Genomic DNA, 13,480 nt, shown 5'->3' with positions numbered 1-13,480 from the left:
GCACCCATGACAGCAGCAGACAGTACATTATGACTGGTCACTGTCATTGTCAACTTGCAAAGCAGCAGATGGGACAGTATGGCTAGTAACTATCTTTGCTAACTTGCAAAAGGCAAGGGGATGCTGCTGTGTAGCGCTGCAGTACCGCGTCTGTCAGCACCATCCAGTAGACATACGGTGACAGTGAAAAAAGGCTGAACGGGCTCCATGGTTGCCGTGCTATGGCGTCTGCCCGGGCAATCCAGGGAAAAGGGCGCGAAATGATTGTCTGCCGTTTCTTTCACGGAGGGAGGATTGAGTGACGACATTTACCCAGAATCACCTATGACACTGTTTTTGCCCCATCAGTCATTGGGATCTCAACCCGGAATTCCAATGGGCAGGGGAGACTGCGGGAACTATGGGATAGCTATGGGATAGCTACCCACAATGCAACGCTCTGGAAATCGACGCTAGCCTCATACATGGACGCACACCACTTAATTAATGTGCTTAGTGTGGCCGCGTGCACTCGACTTTATACAATCTGTTTCCAAAAAACAGTTTCTGTAAAATTGGAATAATGCCGTAGTGTAGACATACCCTGTGATTAACAACTTTGCTGGCTAATTGAAAGGCTGATGGTTCAAACCCAAGTGAAGATGGAGGTGTTTTTTTAGTGATGAGAATCCAGTACATTTTAACAGGCAGAAAAGTGCCTCAATGCTGCTCTAGCCTCATTGGGCAAGCATAAGTGATACTTTTGCCAGATGCATTGGTGGTATAGTGGTGAGCATAGCTGCCTTCCAAGCAGTTGACCTGGGTTCAATTCCCAGCCAATGCAGGGATGTGACATTTTCTCTACTGGGAATTGGTTTTATTTCAGTCACGTTGTGTCAGTTTATCAATGAAATGAGAGAATCGATGTCCTGCAGGTCATTCAACACACAATGGAGGAAGAAAGGGGTGGGACTGTACAATGAGCTGTTGGAGTTATCTGGTATTACAATGTTTGGTTTATTTTAAAAAAAAATCTTTACTTCCCTCTCCCTTTTAGACTCAAAGCCTTTAAGGTCAGAAGGGACCAGTGTGATCATCTAGTCCGACCTGCTGCACCTTGCAGGCCAAAAGACCCCACCCACCCACTCCTGTAATAGACCCGGGAGGGGAGGCAGCTCTGTGCTCTGCCCCTACCCCAGGCAGCACATGGAGGCCCTCTGCTCCCCTCCCCCAGTGGGTGTGCAGAGATGTGCCAGCAGCACTAAGGTGGCTCCCTGCCCACTCTGCCTCCGTCCCTCCGTGCCGCTCCCAGAAGTGGTTGGCACATCCCAGCATCCCCTGGGGTGGGGGGAGTGTCTCCATTCACTGCCTCTGCCCCGAGTACCAACTCCGCAGTGCCCATTGGCCAGGAACTGCAGCCAATGGGAGCTCTGGGGGCGGCGCCTGCAGGCAGCGGCACACGGAGACCCCCTGGCCCCGCCCACCTAGGACCTGCTGCCGGAGGGTTGTGTGTACCAGTCACTTTGGGAGCTGCAGTGCCCAGGGTAAGCGCCACCCCTCCTGCACTCCACCCCCCTCCCCCAGCGCAGAGCCCGCACCCCGCACCCAAACTTCCTCCCAGAGCTTTGCTTGTCTTCCTTTCACCCAGAACAGTCCTTCTTCTCCTGGGCTGCAAGTAGCCATCCCTGGGAAGCCAAGAGGCAGGCACAAGATTCTACCTCCCAGCAGCCAACCGCACCTCCCCAGGCTTTGCAGAACGACTGGTGGTGCTCTACTAACCCCACTTAGCCGCACTGAGGCGCTTAGCTTCTGCCCTGCCTTCCTCAGCTCGACTTTCCTCTTTTGCCCCATTCCCGCCTCACTTCCTCCTTTGGCAAGTCACGCAGAGGAGGCAGCAGGAAGAGCCGGCCGCCAAAGGCCAACCTCCCAGGGCAGAGGAGACCAAGCCACAAGGCTTCAAAAGGTGCCTGGCCCAGATCCTCTAGCTTTCCCCTGCTGATGCTAAGGCTTTTTCCTCAGCTCATTTCACCACCCTCTGCCATGCAGGGATTGGGGTTATCGCAGGTGTTACCCGAAATTGGGCCAGCTAGTAAGCGTAGGGAGGACTAATGACCCACCAGAGTTTGGCAGAAAGCAGCACGTTTGTTATAATGACAGCTAAGCTCAAAAGAAGAAGTGGGTGGGGGGGAGGTGTCACACTCACACTTGCATACTCACGCTCCCAGGACAGGCACACCACTGGAGATGTCAGGATTCTGCAAGGTAAGTGTCCCACAGCGCAGCTATGGACGGTACGATGAAGGTAAGTCTTTCTGAGGCACAATGAAATGCAACGCAGAGAACCACTGGCCAGGCAGTCCGGGCAAAGGGCATTCACTGGAGGTACAAGCTTGTGAGTGCTCTCCTGAGCACAGGGCCCCTTCCCCTTTTAAGGACCTGCTCCTCATGGTCTGCGACTAGAGATGACTTGGCTGCATCTGGTTGGTCACACTCCACCTTGGGCAGTGTCCATGCTCTGGGTGTGTGAGTGCTGCCTAATTAGCGTCCCAGACACCTTGTCTACCTGGAAGCTCTTCTGCTCTTCAAGCAGCCCATTCATCCCAGGAGCATTCCAGGAGGGAGCGGGATGGGAAAAGCTACTTCACAGGCATTCAGAGAGGGACAGGAGACAAAAGTGGGAGCAGGGGAAGTATAACAGACCTTCTGAGCATAGAAATCACTGCTGCTCCTACAACAGCATGGACAGGCCAGTAGGAGCTGGGAAAATTAAACCCACGTGTTTCTGCCTGGTTTTGAACCAGGGACCTTTTGCGTGTTAGGCAAATGTGATAACCACTATACTACAGAAACTCTGTCACAGGCCTCTGCCCCTCCCTTCATAAGACCAGAAGAATGGCCGTATTGGGTCAGACCAAAGGTCCATCCAACCTCACATCCTATCTGCTAACAGTGGCCAATGGCGGGTGCCCCAGAGGGACTGAACCTAACAGGCAATGATCAAGTGATCTCTCTCCTGCCATCCATCTCCACCCTCTGACAAACAGAGGCTAAGGACACCATTCCTTACCCATCCTGGCTAATAGCCATTCATGGACTTAACCTCCATTAATTTATCTGCAAAAAGAACAAGGAGTACTTGTGGCACCTTAGAAACGAACAAATTTATTTGAGCATAAGCTTTCCTGGGCTAAAACCAACTTCATTGGATGCATGCAGTGGAAAATACAGCAGGAAGATATATATATATACACACACAGAGAACATGAAAAATTGGGTGTTGCCATACACACTATAACGAGAGTGATCAGTTAAGGTGAGCTATTATCAGCAGGAGAAAAAAACCTTTTATAGTGGCTTTCATGGCCTTTGAGAAAGCAAGACAGAGCCTTGGAAGGCCCCGCAGAGTTTGTGGCACAGGAATTGTTCTCAGATTCCACTGAGACTTCAACTCAGATTGCAGGATTCAAAGTCCTGAGTGCTGGCCCTTACACCATGGGACCAGCAGAGCACCTGTTGATTACTGTCGACTTCCAGCAGGGAGGACTCTGTGGGCAGGGGCGGCTCTAGGCATTTTGCCACCCCAAGCACGGCAGGCAGGTTGCCTTCGGCGGCTTGCCTGCGGGAGGTCTGCCGAAGTTGCAGGACCAGCAGACCCTTCGCAGGCATGCCGCCGAAGGCAGCCTGCCTGCCGCCCTCGGGGCGACCGGCAGAGCACCCGCTGCAGCTTGCTGTCCCAAGCACGTGCGTGCTGGGGCCTGGAGCCGCCCCTGTCTGTGGGGACAATTTTTTCTGGCAGGGAGGACTCAGTGGGAACATGCCTCTGTGACCAGCCCTGCATTTGCTCAAAAAGTCAGCACCCAGCACTTTGCTGCAGGCCCAGAGGCCTTTCTTCCTCCAGACTGTGAGGCCAGTGGACAGGTGAGCCAGTAGCACCTTCAGTCCCAGGCAGTAAACTGCCCTTCCTAGGAAAGGCCATGTCCTGAAAAGGAAAAACTAAAGTAAAGGAAAGGAAAGTCCTGGGGGATAGTGTTTCTTTACCTGACCAGGGACTTGAACGCTGGACCCTCAGATTAAAAGCCTCATGCTCTGCTAACTGAGCTAGCCAGGCTCACATTTTAAAGAGGCAAATTTCATGCAGAAGAGAAACTAGTCAAGAAATATGAGGGCAGGAAACAATACAGAAAACCTGCTACTCTCACTCTCTTAGCAGTCCTAGCCCCAGCCTGCTCCTCCACCTGGAGCCCTGAAGCTGTATTCTTTTTTTCGTTAAATATCAAATCCAGGAGAAAACACAGTTATACAAAGCAAAATGAAATCACAAACAGAAATGTCATTGGAAATACAGAAATAAAAAAGGAAAATGCAATCCCCATCACTTTATCATGTCTGGGCAATTCCTGTATCAAGAGCACCCGCTAAGGTCCTTGTGTGCTTACAAGAAACCTGGAGGAACTCATACCACAACCTGAACATGAAACTCAACTGCTCCCAGGTGCCGCAGTAAAACCCTTTCCCTGCTGTGTCCTTGCACTCCATAGGATTTTATGAAAATATGCTAATGAGTGTGAATATAAAGTGACTGGACTATGCTTCATGCAAAAGGTCTCTTGTAAGGTATCATTACAAAGCTTATAATCTACTGTGTGTGTTCATCCTATTTGTATGAACCGATCATTCCTGTATCTGAAACTAGAAATATGAACTATAACTCTGAGGTCCTGTTGTAATGATGCAAAGTGTGGGCCATTAACAGTGGTTTGGACTCTTGATGGCTCCCATTAACCAGGACAATAGACTGTAGATGGCTCTGTCCTACACCATCCGTGAGTTAGGCCTGGAAGAATGAAGGTTTGGGGGTTTCACAGGACATGTGACCATGTCCCCTGGTACAGGAATCCATCTTAAACCTGGGGCTCTTCCCCAGGAGAGAGACAAGAGATTCCTGTCTTGTACCAAAGCTGTATAAGGGGGTGGAACTGAACAAACATGGCTGCAGTCATGAGACATCCCCCAGCTACCACCTGAGCTGGAACAAGGACTGTACCAGGTGAAAAGATTGGGTCCAGACAAGAAATAAGTCTAGTCTTTGCCTCTCAGTCTTTGCAGATGGGACCTTTCCCTCCAGTGCTGGAGGATTTGCCCTTCTCATCTACCCTTGTCCCAAGCAGCACAGCGGGTGGGAATCTTAAATGTACAGAGAAGACTTAGGAGCAGAAACCCCCCCAGACCTTCCATGCAATTAGCACTTGCCCCTCACTGAGCAGGATTAAAACTCCTGCAGGGAGACTGCTGGGCCACATCCCCTCTGGGCATGAGCAAAGCAGCAGGGTGAAAAAGTGAAGCTGGAGATACAACCCAGGGCCTCATACATGCAAAGCATGTGCTCTACCACTGAGCTATTTCCCCAGATGGGGGCATATGTGCTATAGGTTACACTCAGAGCCCTCCTGTTTCCAGAGCACCTAGTGGCCTAAAAGCAGCATGAGGGACACATTCCCTGCTCTGAGGCCAAAATAATACACTGATGATAATAAGAAGTATATAGAAAGATTTTGCAGTCACTACGGGCATAATATGATGATTGTTTCGTGTTTCACTCTTAATATCTGGCACCACCACTGCCTTTCCCTTTAGTCTTGCAGTTAACAAAGGGTAAAACTAAACATCACTTCAGATACAAGGGAGTGTTTGTGTTCATTCCTGCTAGCTACACAGGGGTTTGATGTAGCTGCTTTCAATCCTCTGGCTCTGCTGGGATAAGTAACATTTCAGAGTGTTATTGAACTGAAGGAGGGAGATCACTTTTTGACAGATGACGCCGCCTCTTAAGGATGTTTGTCTGGCTGGCAGCCCTGGTGCCCAGGTCTCTCCTGAGGGAAGAAAGTTTCTGTGCAAAATACTAAAACTTTTAACAGAGAGGAGGGAAAGGCCATGGCCCCATGATGGGGCCAGTATGTACCACAACATGGTTCTTCTATGTGGGATGACTCTGAACACTGACTGATCTCCACTCCCTTGGATTTGAAGAGATGTTTAGTTGTGCACTTGGGAACCTATAAGGCTGAAGCAATTTTATGGATGGTGACACTACGATTGAAGGGTTATTTAATGTTGTAAAAATTGTTAAAAACACTGAGCTTAAACTGGAACTGCCTGTTATTAAAGGCTGGTTTCACCACGTCAGTTCCCTAAGCTCTGCTAGAAACACCCTGGATTCTCTCCTGCCTCGGTGGGAACTGCAGGGAATCGTCCCCTGCTGCCCTTGGCTCCAGGCTGGTTTTTCTGGGGAGGGGGCGTGGAATTGGCTTGTTTGCTGTTGAGAAGGGAGCCGGGCCAGTTCTCAGGGAACGAGAACTCCCAGCATCTTCCCAGCCCAGCACAGGCTGCTGCCCTGTCCCAGCCTCTGTTCCCCTGGGGGCCCTGCGTGTTTGACTCTAGAGCAGGCCGGGAGCAGCAGCTGAGGCAGAGGACAGCCTGGGCCGGGAAGATAAGAAGGAGTTTAGCCAGCAAAAAAGGTAAAATGGCAGGGGAGTATTACCTTGGACTCGACGGCATTTCTCCATTGGTCTGTCTGCTTTGGGGAAGGGACAATAACACGTCCTGCTGCATTCGTTATTTCAAAGGGCAGTTTAGGATTTTCATTCTCACACACGGTACACAAAGCAGGACTCAACCTTTGCCGTAAACTAAACAAGCTGCCCACAGATTCTGGCAGCCACAATGAGCAGTTGGGTGAGAGCTCAGAACTGCCCCTACCCCATAGGGAGGGTGTCATCTGTGTGGAGACTGGACCACTGACCTACCTGCTCCTAACTCCCAATCTTTCAGTAACTCTATTATCAGTGCCTGTGAGTGTTATTTAAACCACAAGAAAAACCACACTGGGCTAGACCAAAAGGACCATCTAGCTCTGCATCTTGTCTTCTGACAGTAGCCAATAGCACCTGCCCCAACAACCAGTCAACAAGGCACCACTGGGAGTTGAACCTGGGATCTCCTGCTTACGAAACAAAGGTTTTAACCAGCTAAGCCATGGTGCCTGTAGGTAGCTATAACACACTGTCTGCCCACACCTGACTCCCTGCCATCCCCACTGGGGCCTGACAAGCTTTGCGTGTGTTTGGATTCTGCAAAGCAGAGGAGCAGGTGAGGTTTTCCTTGCAGTGTGTGTGTGTGTGTGTGTGTGTGTGTGTGTGTGTGTGTGTGTGTGTGTGTGTGTGTGTGTGTGTGTGTGTGTGTGTGTGTGTGTGTGTGTGTGTGTGTGAGAGTGAGAATCTTTGGCCAGGTCTGCACTACAAAGTTGTTTCAGCAGAATTATATTGCTCAGGTATGTGAAAAACACACAACACTTTCTCTAGGTCGGTAGCTTGTGGCTGGTGCACACACTGCAATGCCACGTCTGGCGACAAAACTGCCCTGTTTTGGTGACAAAATAAAAACACTTTGATGAGAAGCCTAGAGCTTTTTCCAGCAAACTTAAAGTGGCAGAGTGTCAGTGTAGACGCTGCCGTTCATTATATCACCATAACTGGCCTCTTCCAGTGTCCCACAATGCCCGCTGTGAACTCGCCTGCCCTGCATTCCTGCTACAGAGCCATTGGCCCCTCCCCTTTCATAGCTCCGGGAAGTTCTCACAGCTGAGCCTGCTGCTCTGCTCCAGCAGCCAGGAGCAAATCACTGCCGTGGATGCTGCTCTCTCCTGCCCTGAGAACACAGAGCAGGGTGGCGGGAACTTCCTGACAGTGTAGGGGGGCCACTGGCATCCGAACTGTGACACGCCCATGACACCCCTTCCCTCGAGGAGGCTCTTACCTTCTAAACAGGGACGGCTGTTTTCTAGTAAAATCACTAAAGGGAAGGAGAAAACTCAAAAGAGGTTCCTCCTGGCGCTCACGTACGTGAACCCGAATATTCTCTCAGTCCTCAAAGAGAGACCTGGAGAAGGAGACTTGCTGAAGCAAAGCCACAGGGTCTCTGAGGTTTCCCTGGCCCCTCGCCCCTGTCCTGCCTGGCTGATGTCAGCATCTCTCTGTGAGGTCACCACCTCCCCACCACCTTTGACCAATAGTCTGAGGTCCTGCAAAAGGCCTTTGTGATGTCACTGCCACAACCCTCCCTTGCTGTGCTAATGTCCTGCCCCTGGCCAGGCACTTTGGAGGTTTGAGCTACTCCCTGTGGATCACCCCACTCAAGGAGCGTTCGTTCTAGGAAGCAAGCCGGCTAGACAGGAAAACATCAGACGCTGCTCCCAATGCTACACTCAGTTTTTCAGAAATTATTCGACTTGATGGCCAGAAGAGACCATTAGAGCATCTAATCTGACCTCCTGCATATCACAGGCCTCCTGTATGACACAAGAGCTACTTTTGGGGCAAACACATTCCAGAAAGCCATCTAGTCTTCATTAAATGACATCAAGAGATGGTGAATCCACCACTTTCCTTGGTAGCTTGTTCCTCTGGTGAATCATCCTCGCTGTTGAATATTTGCATCTTATTTGTAATATGAATTTGTTTTTTTTCACCTTCCAGCCACTGGGTCTTGTTATGCCTTTCTCTGCTGGATTAAAGAGCCCTTTAATACCCAATCTTTTGTCTCCATTAAGGCCTTTCAACACTTCAATGAAGTCACCTTTCTATCTTCTTTTGATAAGCTAAACAGGTTGAGCTCGTTCAATAGCTCACTAGAAGGCATTTTTCTTCAGCCTTCAGAACATTTATTGGCTCTTTGGTCATCAGATTCCTGAACTGCAGCTGGATGTGGTTCTTGTTCTTCTGCACAGCACAGCTCCTGGAGAAGAGGGATCTGGAAATGTACATTCGTATGATACCTTTGTTTAATTGATGAAAACATAAACTAGACACTTAGAGGATTGGAACGGATTTCAGCAGATGGACAGCTTCGCTAGGTTTTTAATGCATTTGGACAGTGAAATGTTGAGTGTTTACATTCATATGAAGCATCCCCGTATAGTGGAGCTCCTGAACATAATGGAGAATGGAAATGAAAATGTTTTCCTTTTTTTTAAAAAAAGAAAGAGGGTTATAAGAGAACTCGCGGGTTTGAACTGAGGACTACTTAAACTGCAGTCAAGCACTCTAACACTGAGCAATATCCCCATGACAACAGGACTATGGAATCATGATGCCCAGCACTTTGAAGGACAGACCCTGCTTCATCGAGGTCCTTTGCCATTCCCAGACCACAGGTGGTTTTAAAAATGGGGTTTGATTAAACTTCTTAAATGTGGCAAACACCACAGCTTGCACACCCACCGATATAGCTTCTCCCAGTGACATAGCTGCCACCTCTTGGGAAGTGGATTAAATACACCCACAGGAAAATTCTCTCCCTTTAGCATAGAGCAGTGGTTCTCAAACTGTGAGTCAGGAACTCAAAGTGGGTCATAACCCTGTTTTAATGGGGTTGCCGGGGCTGGCATTAGACTTGTTGGGGCCAGGAGCTGAAGCCAAAAGTCTGAGCCCCACCACCCAGGGCTGAATCTCTCAAGCTCTGGTTTTGCCCTCCCCCAACTGGATAAGAGGGCACAGTGTGAAATGTTTGGGGACCACTCTTTTAGGATGACGTTCTCAATCACTTCTATGAAGTCCAATAAAAGCTATTCCTCACCCACCTACCCCTCCATCAGGACCGACTAGGTATGTTCTGCTGCCCTTCACTCATGCAGGAAGGATAATAACATTTCATTCCACTCAATCCTAAAGTGATTTGTAACCCACCACCAGCCAAAACTGGTCATTTGGGGAAAGTGGCCCCATCATGCTGCATAGCTAGGCAGAGTAGGTGTGTCTATGCAAACACGGTCTGTTCCTGAAGTCTTTCCCCCAGCTCCTCACTAGATGTGAGGGGGGAGCTCATTCAGCCCCTGCTTCCGCTTAGTATTGAAAAACTCCTTATTGTCCCTAGCTCTGCTGGCCTTAGATTTCCCCTCCTGTCTTTTATTTAACAGTTTTGATGAGGTGGCTGAATGCTTAAGGTGATGAACTGCTAATCCATTGTGCTCTGCATGCATGGGTTGGAATCCCATTCTCATCAGATGCATTTAGTCTTTGCCCCTCCTTTATAGACAACTATCTCCCCCTTTGGTACAATGACAGATCAAACAATGTTGTTTCTTGCAAACAAAAACCTTCTCAGAAACTCAGAACTCTCTTGCTTTAAATAAAATGTCTAAATCACAGATTTCTTAAAAAAAATTCTCTAGTGCTGTATTTCTTAGTTTTTATCTCAAAAGGGAACATCCTCATCATCTCCCCCAAACACTCTGGGACCTGCCCAAATTATTAAAATACCCTCAACCTGAGCAAGGCCAGAGCAGTGAACCAGAGCTAGTGTCTAGGCCAAGCTGCTCTGAAGGAGGCAACTCCAACATTTTCTCCCTGCTTCCCTTGGCAAGGTCTGACTGAGAAAACAAAATTCCCCAAACTGAAAAACCAATACTAGTCTGTATGGGGACTTTGGTTTGAAAGTATTATTGTTATTATTCTCTTCTGATTTCTGAGTCAGTTCAGTCCAGTCTTTGTCCTCCAGGTGTGTTTCCAGCTGCTGAGTTGTGGGGGAGAGAGGCCAAGTCATGATGTCTCTTCCCCTCTTTCATAGTTTCTTCCAACTTGCTAGGAAGCTCCTTTGCTACGATGTGAGTCAAGCAGTGTCCATTGTCGCTGTGCTATCTCGGAGAAGTCTGCATTGTACACGGTTCCTGGGATAGTCCTTGGGAGTGTGGATACCTTCAATGGGCCAGCAGCGAGTCTGGCTCCTCCATTGTCACACCTGAAAGGCTGGTGGGGGGCATTTCCCAACCTCATAACATATTTCAGTAACACACACAGAGAAAAACTTCAAAACTTCCCAACCAATGCGAGCACACACAATCCAACAAGATATTAATGTTCAACAGATCAAGACTTTTGAAATGATACCTCACCAGGCAGACTTTGTACAAACCATGTCATCATTATATGAGAGTGGTGAATATGGGGCTTCCAGGTGCTGCTTTGAGCACAGCGTTCCACACCTGGGCTTACACTGCAATGGAGACGTACCTTAGAGTCCATCTCTCCTGGGATAAAGATGGCAGCAGGGCTGGCCTGGGTCATCTGACTTGGGCTCATGGAGCTAAAGCTGAGGGGCTAAAAACTGTGGTGCAGATATTTGTGTTCACGCTGAAGCCTGGGTTCAGGAACCCTCACCCCTCGTGGGGCCTCAGAGGTTGGGCTCAAGCCCATTTGTCTGCATTGTAATTTTATAGTCTTGCAGCCCGAGCCCCATAAGCCTGAGTCAGCTGACCCGGGCTTTGGGACAGGTGCCCTGGGTGTGTTAATCGCAGTGTAGACATAACACTAGGCTACGTCTCCAGTGCAATGAAACACCCTTGGCTGGGCCGGGTCACATTAATCAGGGTCATGCAGCTTGGTCTGGAGTAAAGTTGCAGTGTCCGTGTCTGGGCTCAGGCTCAGTCCCCTGCTCTAGGAGCCCAGAAGGGTGGGAGGGAGTTTAGCGAGTGGAAATGGTGAAACCGCATTAAGGGGACTGGACCACTGACCTACCAGCTCTTAACACCCAAACCTTCAGTAACTCTGTTATCAGTGCCTGTGAGTGTAATTTAAACCATAAGAAAAAACACACTGGGCCAGACCAAAGATCCAGCTAGCTCTGAATTTTGTTTTCTGACAGTAGCCAACACCAGGTGCCCCAAAAGCCACTCCTCACCTCACCACTAGGAGTTGAACCCAGAATCTCCTGTTTACAAAGCAGGTGCTGTAATCAGCTGAGCCACACTGCCTGCTGTTACTTAAAGCATCGTGTCTGCCCACACCTGACTCTCTGCCAATCCCCACTGAGCCCTGACAAGCTTTGCTCGTGTTTGGATTCTGTAAAGCAGAGGAGCAGGGGAAGGTTTACTCCCAAGGTGTGTGAGTGATTCTTTGGACAGGTCTACGCTACAAAATTAGGTCGGTGTAACTCCATTACTTAGAGGTGTAAAAAATGTCCACCCCCCTCCAGCAATGCAGTTATATCAACCTAATCCTGGTGTAGCTAGCGGCTCAGCTGTCAGAACTTTCTGGAGCTCTGAAAGGGGAGGGGCCCAGCCTCTGTAGCAGGAATGCAGGGAAGGCGAGTTCATGGCAGGCATTGTGGGATACTGGAGGAGGCCATTTATGGTGATATAATGAACAGCAGCATTTACACTGACAATTTGTCGCTTGAAGTTTGCTGCAAAAAGCTCTAGGCCTCTCATCGAGGTTGGGATTGAGGGGCACTGGGAATAGGAGGGGCTGTGGGCTGGGACACAGGAGAAGAGGGCCGACTGAGGGAGTGTTGTGTGTTTTTCACACAACTGAGCAATATAATTCTGCTGAAATAACTTTGTAGTGCAGACCTGGCCAAAGATTCACACACACACAGCTTGCAAGGAAAACCTCACCTTCTGCTCTGCTTTGCAGAATCCAAACACATGGAAAGTTTACAGTCCCCACTGGGGATGGCAGAGAGTCAGGTGTGGGCAGAGATTATTCCTATCCACAGGCAGGTACCATGGCTTAGCTGTCTAACGCACCTGTTTTGTAAACAGGAGATCCTGGGTTCAATTCCCAATAGTGCCTTGTTGAGTACCTCTTGGAGCACCTGGTATTGGCTACTGTCTGAGGACAAAACAGAGAGCTAGATGGACCTTTGGTCCAGTCCAGTATGGTTTAAATTACGCTCACAGGCACTGATAATAGAGTTGATGAAAGTTCAGGAGTTAAGACCTGATAGGTCAGTGTTCCAGCCTGTCACAGATGACCCCCCCTCCCTCTGGGACAGGGGCAGGTCTGGGCTCTCACACCAAATGGCTCATTCTGGCTGCCAGAATCCATGGGCAGCTCATTTAGTTTACACCCAGGATTGAGTCCTGCTTTGTGCACCATGTGTGAGAATGAAAATCCTAAACCACCCTTTGAAATAACGAATGCAGCAGGATGTGTTATTGTCCCTGCCCCAAAGCAGACAGACCAATGGAGAAATGCCATTGAGTTCAGGGTAATACTTCACCATTTCCACTCGTTAAACTCCCTCCCAATCTTCTGGGCTCCTAGAGCAGGACTGAGCCTGAGCTGAGACACATACACTGCAACTTTACAGCCCAAGCTGCATGACCCTGATTAATGTGACAGGAGTCAGCCGTGGGTGCTTCCTTATGTCTACACTGTGATTAAAACACCCAGGGCACCTGTCTTAAAGCCCAGGTCAGCTGACCCAGGCTTATGGGGCTTGGGCTGCAAGACTAAAATTGCAGTGCAGACATATAGGCACTAGATTTGCCTTTTTCCAATCATCCGAGACCTCCCCTAATCGCCACGAGTTTTCAAAGATAATGATCAATGGCTCTGCAGTCACATCTGCCAACTCCCTCCAGACCCTCAAATGCATTAGATCCAGAACCAAGGACTTGGTCATGTCCAGCTTTTCTAAATAGTCCTTAATTTGTTCTTTCACCACT

The 13,480-nt window shown here is 49.2% G+C and overlaps 2 non-coding genes across 2 annotated transcripts; one reads left to right on the top strand and one right to left on the bottom strand.

Moving 5' to 3' along the window:
* The first annotated feature begins 751 nt into the window (after positions 1-751).
* TRNAG-UCC lies at positions 752-823 on the top strand. The gene has a single exon. It is a non-coding gene; the product is annotated as a tRNA-Gly (tRNA).
* Positions 824-2,756: 1,933 nt separating this feature from the next.
* Positions 2,757-2,829, bottom strand: TRNAV-AAC. The gene has a single exon. It is a non-coding gene; the product is annotated as a tRNA-Val (tRNA).
* Between the last annotated feature and the right edge of the window lie 10,651 nt (positions 2,830-13,480).

Source organism: Mauremys reevesii, unplaced genomic scaffold (genome assembly GCF_016161935.1).
Source record: "Mauremys reevesii isolate NIE-2019 unplaced genomic scaffold, ASM1616193v1 Contig111, whole genome shotgun sequence".
In the NCBI taxonomy this organism is placed as follows: domain Eukaryota; kingdom Metazoa; phylum Chordata; order Testudines; family Geoemydidae; genus Mauremys; species Mauremys reevesii.
The sequence above is the reverse complement of the archived record's forward strand: the minus strand, read 5'-3'. Positions and strand labels throughout refer to the sequence as shown.